This window comes from Rana temporaria, chromosome 7, assembly GCF_905171775.1.
Source record: "Rana temporaria chromosome 7, aRanTem1.1, whole genome shotgun sequence".
NCBI classification, from domain to species: domain Eukaryota; kingdom Metazoa; phylum Chordata; class Amphibia; order Anura; family Ranidae; genus Rana; species Rana temporaria.
This window is the reverse complement of record NC_053495.1, coordinates 3,822,613-3,832,463: the sequence shown is the minus strand read 5'-3', so window position 1 is coordinate 3,832,463 and position 9,851 is coordinate 3,822,613.

Sequence of the window (9,851 nt, the reverse complement as noted above, 5' to 3'; positions counted from 1 at the left end):
CCATTATATTTTACATACATGGGGACCCCACCACTATATGTGAGACATAAGGAGACCCCACCACTATATGTGAGATATATGTGGACCCCTCTACTGTATGTGAGATATATGCGGACCCCTCTACTGTATGTGAGTTATATGGGGACCCCTCTACTGTATGTGAGATACATGGGGACCCCACCACTATATGTGAGTTATATGGGGACCCCACCACTATATGTGAGTTATATGGGGACCCCACCACTATATGTGAGATACATGGGGACCCCACCACTATATGTGAGATATATGGGGACCCCACCATTATAACTGAGATACATGCGGACCCCACCACTATATTATAGATGTATGGGGGCCTCTACGTTATATTTGACATATATGAGGACCCCTCCAATATTTGTGAGATGTATTGGGACCCCTCCACTATGTGAGATGTATGGAGACCCCTCCACTTTATTTTAGATGTATGGGGACCCCTACACCATATTTGACATCCATGGGGACCCCTCCAATATATGTGAGATGTATGGGGACCCCTCCACTATATGTGAGATGTATGGAGACCCCTCCACTATGTGTTAGATATATGGGGGCTTCTACACAATATGGGGACCCCTTTACTATAGTTGACATGCATAGGGAACTCTCCACTATATGTTAGATGTATAGAGACCTCGACACTATCTTTGACATCCATGGGGACCCCACCAATATATGTGAGATGTATGGGGACCCCTCCCCTATATGTTAGATATATGGGGGCTTCTACATGATATTTGACATATATGGGGACCCCTTTACTTTAGGCAGGATGGATGGGGACCCCTCTACTATATGTGAGATGTATGGAGACCCCTCCCTTATATGTTATAGTGTAGAAGCCCCCATATATCTAACACATAGTAGAGGGGTCCTCCATACATCTCACATATATTGGAGGGGTCCCCATGGATGTCAAAGATAGTGTAGAGGTCTCCATACATCTAACATATAGTGGAGAGTTCCCTATGCTTGTCAACTATAGTAAAGGGGTCCCCATATTGTGTAGAAGCCCCCATATATCTATTTAACTTATATGGGGGCCCCTTTACTATAGTTGACAGGCATAGGGAACTCTCCACTATATGTTAGATGTATAGAGACCTCTACACTACATTTTACATCTATGGGGACCCCACCACTATATGTTAGATATATGGGGGCTTCTACACGATATTTGACATCTATGGGGGCCCCTCTACTTTAGGCAGGATGGATGGGGACCCCTCTACTATATGTTAGACGTATGGAGACCTCTACACTATATTTTACATCTATAGGGACCCCTCCAATATATGTGGGATGTATGGAGACCCCCTCTTCTAAATGTTAGATATATGGGGACCCCCTCCACTATATGTTAGATATATGGGGGCCCCTCTACTATATTTTACATCTATGGGGACCCCACACACTATATGGGTGGCAGGCAAATGTTTCCTTGTGATCGGATGTATATAGGAGGATCACATTGTACATTTCCGGGAGTTGCCGGCACAGCAGATAACAGATGGCACTTTATCCTTGCAGCGCTGAGGTTGGGGGTTCTCTACCCCTTGGGGGTGATATTATACTTGGACCTGTCTGTTCTTTTTGTGTTTTATATGATTTTATCTTCGGTGTTTCGTCCCCCAACCCCCGAACGATCCTCTGCCTATGGAGACCCAAGACTGAGGTCCAGGTTAGAAGAAGCCCAGGTCGGGCCAAGAAACATATGAGCCGCATTAGTGAGAAGTGCTTGACAGGAGGCGGAGCTGACATTGGACTAAGTGAGGTCTGACAGACGGGTGAGAAGGATCACCCCCCCCCGGGTCACATGATGACGTCACATGACCTTCATGAACAGAGACGGCTTCTTTCAGCCGAAAACCTGAGACGAAAGTATAATGTGGGTGGAGCTTGTTCTGGTCCTGCCCTCTGGGATCACATTGGAGGATCCGCCTATCAGAAGACCAAACCAAATCTCGCCATATGTGGTTTAGGCGCGTTTGGTGAGGAATTGGTCATCTCACTTGGAACAAGAACTCGTTTCGTGGAAATGGTCCCACTTCTTCAGGACTTAAAAATGGATCACAGTTTAAAAAGCCTCGATTTCATTTGAACCTTTTACTTTAAAAACATTTTTCCCTACAGCGATATCACTTACATGTCATGTAGTATGTCTCATAGGTAGGCCGAGCCGGTGTTCTGTCAAGTTCTCCAACCTGTCAGAAACGCCAACCGCTTAACTTCCGGTTTATTAAAAAAAGACGATGGGGCAGATCCACAAAAGGATTACGCCGGCGTATATCTATTGATACGCCGGCGTAATTTTAAATTTCCGGCGTCGTATCTTTGTTTTGTATCCACAAAACAAGATACGACGGCATCTCGGATGGATCCGACAGGCGTACGTCTTAGTACGCCGTCGGATCTAAGCTGCAATTTTTCGGCAGCCGCTAGGTGGCGTTTCCGTCGAAATCCGCGTTGAGTATGAAAATTAGCTAGTTACGGCGATCCACGAATGTACGTCCGGCGCATTTTTTTACGTCGTATGCGTTCGGCTTTTTCTAGGCGTATAGTTAAAGCTGCTGTTATGAGGCGTACTCAATGTTAAGTATGGACATCCTTCCCGCCTAGAAATTTTTACGTTGTTGCGTAAGTCGTTGGCGAATAGGGATTTGCGTAGAATGATGTCACCGTCGGAAGCATTGGCTTGTTCTGGGTTAATTTCGAGCATGCGCACTGGGATACCCCCACGGACGGCGCATGCGCAGTTAAAAAAAAAACGTTGTTTACGTCGGGTCACGACGTATTTACATAAAACAAGCCCCCATCACATTGTTTTAAATTCCGCGCCCTTACGCCGCCAAAGATACACTACGCCGCCGTAACTTACGGCGCAAATTCGTTGAGGATTCGAAAAAAAAATAAGTTTATCTTAGATACGCTACGCCCGGCGCAATAATGCGCCGTTGTACGTGGATCTACCCCGATATCTCCAGGATCCAACTGCCTGCACAGCATACATAAGAGACGCACTCCATTACAGGAAGTGATATGACCATGATATGGGCATTTTTTTTTTGTTTTGTTTTTTTAGCTAAACTTCAACTTTAAGGCTAAAATATGGTTAAAAATGTCATCATCACCGACCACAGGAAGTGCTCGGAGTCAGTCGGCTGCCCTCGCTGTGGTCAGGTTAGGCTGACATTTTCTGCCCTATTTCTATCATTAATCCGACCTTTATAATAAATATCATTGTGATTATTTCTAAAACCCGAAATAAGCAGGAAGAAAATTCAACCGCTAATTTTACGCTACTTATCATTTCTAGTAAAAAATCTGCTTTATCGGGACATCCAGCGTGTGCATTTCAAGCGAAGAGCGGCAAAATGTGATCTTTTTATTTTGTGATGCCAGAATTTGATCTAATAAAGACATATTGGTTACAATGTATCATTACTACTTCGGATACACATACAGCAAGCACACATGTATCATTACTACAGAGGCTGCATTCACACCTGAGCGTAGCGTTTTTGCCGCAATGTTGCAGCGTTTTTTACCACGTTTTGTCGCGATATTTGCAGCGTTTTTACCGCGATTTGTCGCTGCGATTTTGGAGAGGTCTAGGGTCACCAATGTTAATCTTAATCTGCATTCTCACCTGAGCGTGGCGTTTTTTACCGCATTTTGCCGCGATTTTTGTGGCGTTTTTTACTGCGTTTTGCCGTGATTTTTGCCGCGTTTTTTTACTGCGATTTTGGACAGGTCTAGGGTCACCTACTGCATTCACACCTGAGCGTAGAGTTTTGCCACGATTTTGCAGCGTTTTTTACCGCGTTTTGCCACGATATTTGCAGCGTTTTTTACCGCAATTTGTCTCTGCGATTTTTACCGCGATTTTGGACAGGTCTAGGGTCACCTACTGCATTCACACCTGTGCGTAGCGTTTTGCCGCGATTTTGCAGCGTTTTTTACCGCGATTTTGGACAGGTCTAGGGTCACCAATGTTAATCTTAATCTGCATTCTCACCTGAGCGTGGCGTTTTTTACCGCGATTTTTGTGGCGTTTTTTACTGCGTTTTGCCGTGATTTTTGCCGTGTTTTTTTACTGCGATTTTGGACAGGTCTAGGGTCACCTACTGCATTCACACCTGTGCGTAGCGTTTTGCCACGATTTTGCGGCATTTTTGTACCGCGATTTTGGACAGGTCTAGGGTCACCAATGTTAAGGCTGCATTCACACCTGAGCGTAGCGTTTTGCCACGATATTTGCAGCGTTTTTTACTGCGATTTGTCGCTGCGATTTTTACCGCGATTTTGGACAGGTCTAGGGTCACCTACTGCATTCACACCTGTGCGTAGCGTTTTGCCGCGATTTTGCGGCGTTTTTTACCGCGATTTGTCGCAGCGTTTTTTTACTGTGATTTTGGACAAGGCTAAGGTCACTAATGTTAATCTTAATCATTCTCACCCGACCTCACCAAATTAGGTGGTCGCCTAAGGCCTCGCACTCACAGGGGCCTCGCGGCCGTCTAACTTACCCAATGCATTACCCCAGTTTTCAGGGACAAGGGGACCTTAATGTTGCTGTGCTCAGGCAGCGTTAAGAACCCTGACTCAGGAGCGGGGGCCGCCAGCGTCCCTAACAACCAGTGAATATCGGTAATACCGCCCCTTGTGATGTCAATGACCCAGCATGCCCTCAAGTCAATAACGTCACAAGGGGGCGGGTTCACTAGGTGACATCACGGGATGCTCCCCGCCCCTTAGTTATTAAAGAGCAGGGTCTGGGGGCCACCTTGTTAAAGGGGGCTTCCAGATTCCGATAAACCCCCCCTGCCTGTAGACCCCAAAAACCAACGGCCAGGGTTGTGGGGAAGAGGCCCTTGAATTATTTTTCCCATCATTGATGTGAGTGGGGCCCCGTGTCAAGTTTTGCCTAAGGCATCACAGAGCTTAGAGCCGCCTCTGTACATATAACAGGCAGGGTCGCTGAAAAGGCGGCAAAAACAGCCCTCCTTTACTGTTCAGATGGGGGGGGGGGCCTGAGCACCTGTTGAGCAGGAGGGCCGGCTGTCTTATTGAAGACACCAATCCTCTTCTGCCTCCCCCTGCCAGCTTCTCCTCTTCTTCCCCCCTCTGGTGGATTGGTTCTAGCACATGCGCCCCTTCCTTCTACTGTCTGGGGCTGCCCTTCCTTCCTCTCCCGTCGGAAGCTGCTGGGGGAAGATTTAATATGGGGGAAGATTCAATATGGGGGGGGGGGGGAAGAGGCCAGTAAATATGTAATTTCATGGACCCTTCCTTTCCTGAATGAACACAGTGAGCAATCAGTACCAATCACTTCCGGTGTCCATTCGTCACGGATGCATATTAAACTGTTTACTATGCTTGAGATTGTGAATGAGCAGGAAGCCTCAGAGCGCTTCTTTATATTAATTCATCTGTAGAGCTGAGGCTACAGAGAAAGGGACTGAGAAATCTATGTCCTCAGTCACTTTTGGACGGGGGAAGGGGGGCCATGTCAGGTAAGCTGTATGGGGGGCCCCCGTGATTTGTAACAGCAGCCCTGATAACAGGTACACGTGACGTGGGCATTGCTGGGAGTGAACCATTTGCTTTGTCCTGCGTGAGCAAAGTACAGATTCGCTGCGTCCTGTAATAGCCGCTTACAACCACAAGATGTCAGTCTTACATACAAATACATACAGTGTATCCTATTCCTGGAGTATAATCCGATCGGCTGCGTTGGAGGCCAGAGGGGACATTTTAGGGTCTCTGCTAAAAACAATAAAATAAAGTATAATGTTGGGGGTTCTAAGTAAATTTTCTAGCAAAAAAATCCTTCTTTTTTTTTTCTTTTTTCTTTTAACCACTTCCTGCCCAGGACAATTTTCAGCGATGTCGCACTTTGAATGACAATTGCGCGGTCATGCAACACTGTACACAGACTACATTTTTAGCATTTTTTTCTCCACAAATAGAGCTTTAGGAGGGCACAATACTGGGATCAGGAGGGCACAATACTGTAATCAGGAGGGCACAATACTGGAATCAGGAGGGCACAATACTGGGATCAGGAGGGCACAATACTGAGATCAGGAGGGCACAGTACTGGGATCAGGAGGGCACAATACTGGGATCAGGAGGGCACAATACTGGGATCAGGAGGGCACAATACTGGGATCAGGAGGGCACAGTACTGGGATCAGGAGGGCACAATACTGGGATCAGGAGGGCACAATACTGGAATCAGGAGGGCACAATACTGGGATCAGGAGGGCACAATACTGGGATCAGGAGGGCACAGTACTGGGATCAGGAGGGCACAATACTGGGATCAGGAGGGCACAATACTGGAATCAGGAGGGCACAATACTGGGATCAGGAGGGCACAATACTGGGATCAGTAGGGCACAATACTGGGATCAGGAGGGCACAGTACTGGGGTTAGGAGGGCACAGTATAAATTCTGGGACGCTTCCCGGGACACGACCATATCGGGACAGTTTTGTAAAAAGCATGACTGTCGCAGCAAATCCGGGACAGTGGGCAAGTATGTCGTAATGCAAGATTATTGTGGGTCCCCCATGTACCTGGGGCCCCTGGGCAGTGCCCAGGAGTGCCCTTGCATTAAGATGGCCCTGAAACCAGCGGCACTGTAAGGGGGGGGGGGGTGCAACACGGGGAGGAAGCCCAGGCAATATGGGGGAATTAGGGTGTGCCCGGGCACACCTGGCACACCCCTTGCGCAGGTCTTTGGCTGCAATGGAGTTAGGAAGGGAGACATAATTGGCCCCCCTATGGAGTTCAGTGAGATTTGATGCCAAGTTCAGGTTTGTTGAATTTAAAACAGGAAAGCTTTGGAGAATGGAACCCGAGCAGATTCACTCATATCTAATGCAAATCCGGTTAGTAAACCATAATCCGGCGCTTCGCAGAGGCGTTGCTAGGGGGGTGCACTGGGTGACACCCGCTAGAGGGGTGACACCATCCCGTTTTTTTTAGCTGACATGCCCAGCCTGCCCTGTGCAATCCCAGCCTGCCCTGTACCACCCTAGCCTGCTCTGTGCCACCACAGCCTGCCCTGTACCACCCCAGCCTGCTCTGTACCACCCCAGCCTGCCCTGTACCACCCCAACCTGCCCTGTATCACCCAGCCTGCCCTATACCACCCCAGCCTGCCCTGTACCCCCCCAGCCTGCCCTTTACCCCCCAGTCTGCCCTGTACCACCCCAGCCTGCCCTGTACCACCCCAGCCTGCCCTGTACCACCCAGCCTGCCCTGTGCCACCACAGCCTGCCCTGTACCACCCCAGCCTGCCCTGTACCACCCCAAACTTTCCCATGCCACCCCAACTTGCCCTGTGCAACCCTAACTTGCCCTGTACCACCCCAACCTGCCCAATGCCACCCTAACTTGCCCTGTACCACCCCAACCTTTCCCATGCCATCACAACTTGCCCTATGCCACCCTAACTTGCATTATACCACCCCAACCTGCCCTGTACCACCCTAAGTTGCCCTATACCACCCTTACCTGCCCTATGCAACCCTAACTTGCCCTATACCACCCCAAACTACCCTATATCACCCCAACATGCCCTATACCACCTTAACCTGTCCTATACCACCCCACTACACAAACCTGCCACTATACCACTCTATACTACCCTAACCTGCCACTATACTGCCCTATACTATCATTTACAGGGGCTGGTTTCGGCTGCACCCCGTGCCCGTGCGCTGCCTGCTTGGTGCTGGGCAGCCTAGACAGAGGGGGGGTGACACCATGTTTTACCGCACCAGGTGACACCAACCCTAGTGATGCCACTGGCGCTTCGGATTGTTAGTAAATCATAGACCGGCTCTCAGGATTGTTAGTAAATCATAGACCGGCTCTCAGGATTGTTAGTAAATCATAGACCGGCTCTCAGGAGGATCTCAGGTGAAGTGGTGACAGTGTAACGAGAGGACAATGTCTCTTCTGCACAGTAACAATGTAACGATTAACAGAACCCGTGCGGAATGTTCTGTGGACTTTGATTCATCTTCTTCCAGTCCAGATAGTGACGCGGCCCCAGGGAATTATTAAAGAGCTCCAGTCCTAAACTAAGCCCAGGAGTAGTCATGGCAGAGCTAGGAAGATCGAAAAATGCGAAAAATAAAATAAAATTTACTTTCGGAAATTCGAAAAATTCTAAACTCAAAAAAATCTGAAAATTCGAAAGCCAGAAAATAAGAATGAAAATCCGAAAATTCGAAAACCTGAAAATTGGAAAATGCGAAATAACTAACTAATAATAATAATAACAACTATTGCTAACTATTAAAGTGGAGGTGCTGTAAAAAAATAAAAAATAAACATTTTTTTACTTACCAGAAATAGCGGTTGCTATGCGGTTGAAAATCCGAAAATTTTAACATCCAAAAATTTGAAAATGCAAAAATTTTAACATCCGAAGATTTGAAAACTTGAAAATTGGAAAATGCAAAATAACTAACTAACTAATAATAATAATAACTATTGCTAACTATTAAAGTGGAGGTGCTGTAAAAAAAAAATTAAAAAAAAAAATTTTTTTTTTACTTACCAGAAATGGCGGTTGCTATGCGGTTGCTATGCGGAAGTTCCTAATCTGCCTCTCCCCATACCGCGGCAGGTCTTCTTCCTCATCCTCCCCGTGTTGTCTCCTAGGCAATGGGGCGCGCTGCCTTCTGGGAACTGTGTTTAGGGCCGCCATCAATTTTGGGGCCCCTTACACAGCTTCAGCTGCCCCCCTCTGGAGCAGAGAAACAATGGGGGGGTGCTGCCATAGAACATTGAGAAGCGGGGGGTGGTGTCGCAAGTTGAGTAGCAGGCGGGCGCCGTGAATTGAGAATGGGGGGGCTGCCGCAAATCGAGAGAAGGGGGCTGCCGCCGCGAATTAGGGTTGGGCGGCTTTGGGTGCTGACGAACAAAAAAAATAATACAATTTTAAATAAAAGGGGGATTGCATGCCATTGAACTAAATGCGGAACAAATTATTTTAGTTTCCATTGACTTCAATGGGGAAACTCGCTTTGGATTACGAGCATTCTCCTGGAACGGATTTTACTCGTAATCTGAGGTTCCACTGAGGCAGGGCAGGGTCCCGGGCCCCGAATTGATGGGGCCCGGGCCCGGTACAGGTAGGCTGGCTGTACTGCCTTATCAACGGTCCTGACAATGGCCATCATCAGGACAATTATAGGGGGTGAATCCCCCCACCCTCTAAGGCTGCCTATATGGGGGGGGGGCAACTAGCCCTCCTGTACTGGGCCCCTGGGTCAGCAGGAAGGGCAAGGGGGGGCAGGGGGGGGCTGGGTTCAGCAGAGGACCAGGATGAGTCTGGTTGGTAGGGGGCACGATATATCAGACTTGGGCTGACCTCAACCCCGGAATTTCACCCTGCAGGGAGGCTGTACAGTTTAGTCAGGGCCATCTTAATAGCATCACGGGCCCCTGGGCAAAGTAATGCTCTGGGGCCCCTACAATGATGACAGTGCAGGTAAACAGACATCAAGTAGGTAGGAGGCAGACTGCCTCCCCTGTGTATCTATCGCTCTCAGTGCCATCATGGGGCCCCCAATTTCAGGGCAGCGTGGGTTCAAGGACCAGCTGCTTTGGGAAATGTGCAGGAGCCCCCCATGCAGCTGTGGCCCCTGGGCAGTGCCCTGGTGTGCCCTCTCATTAAGACAGCCCTGAGTTTAGCCATTAAAGGGGCCCTGCTGGGGTGACTCTGCCCATCCTTAGATGTCATGGCTACATTTGTTTTCTTTCCCACCCCCCCCCCCCATACTTCT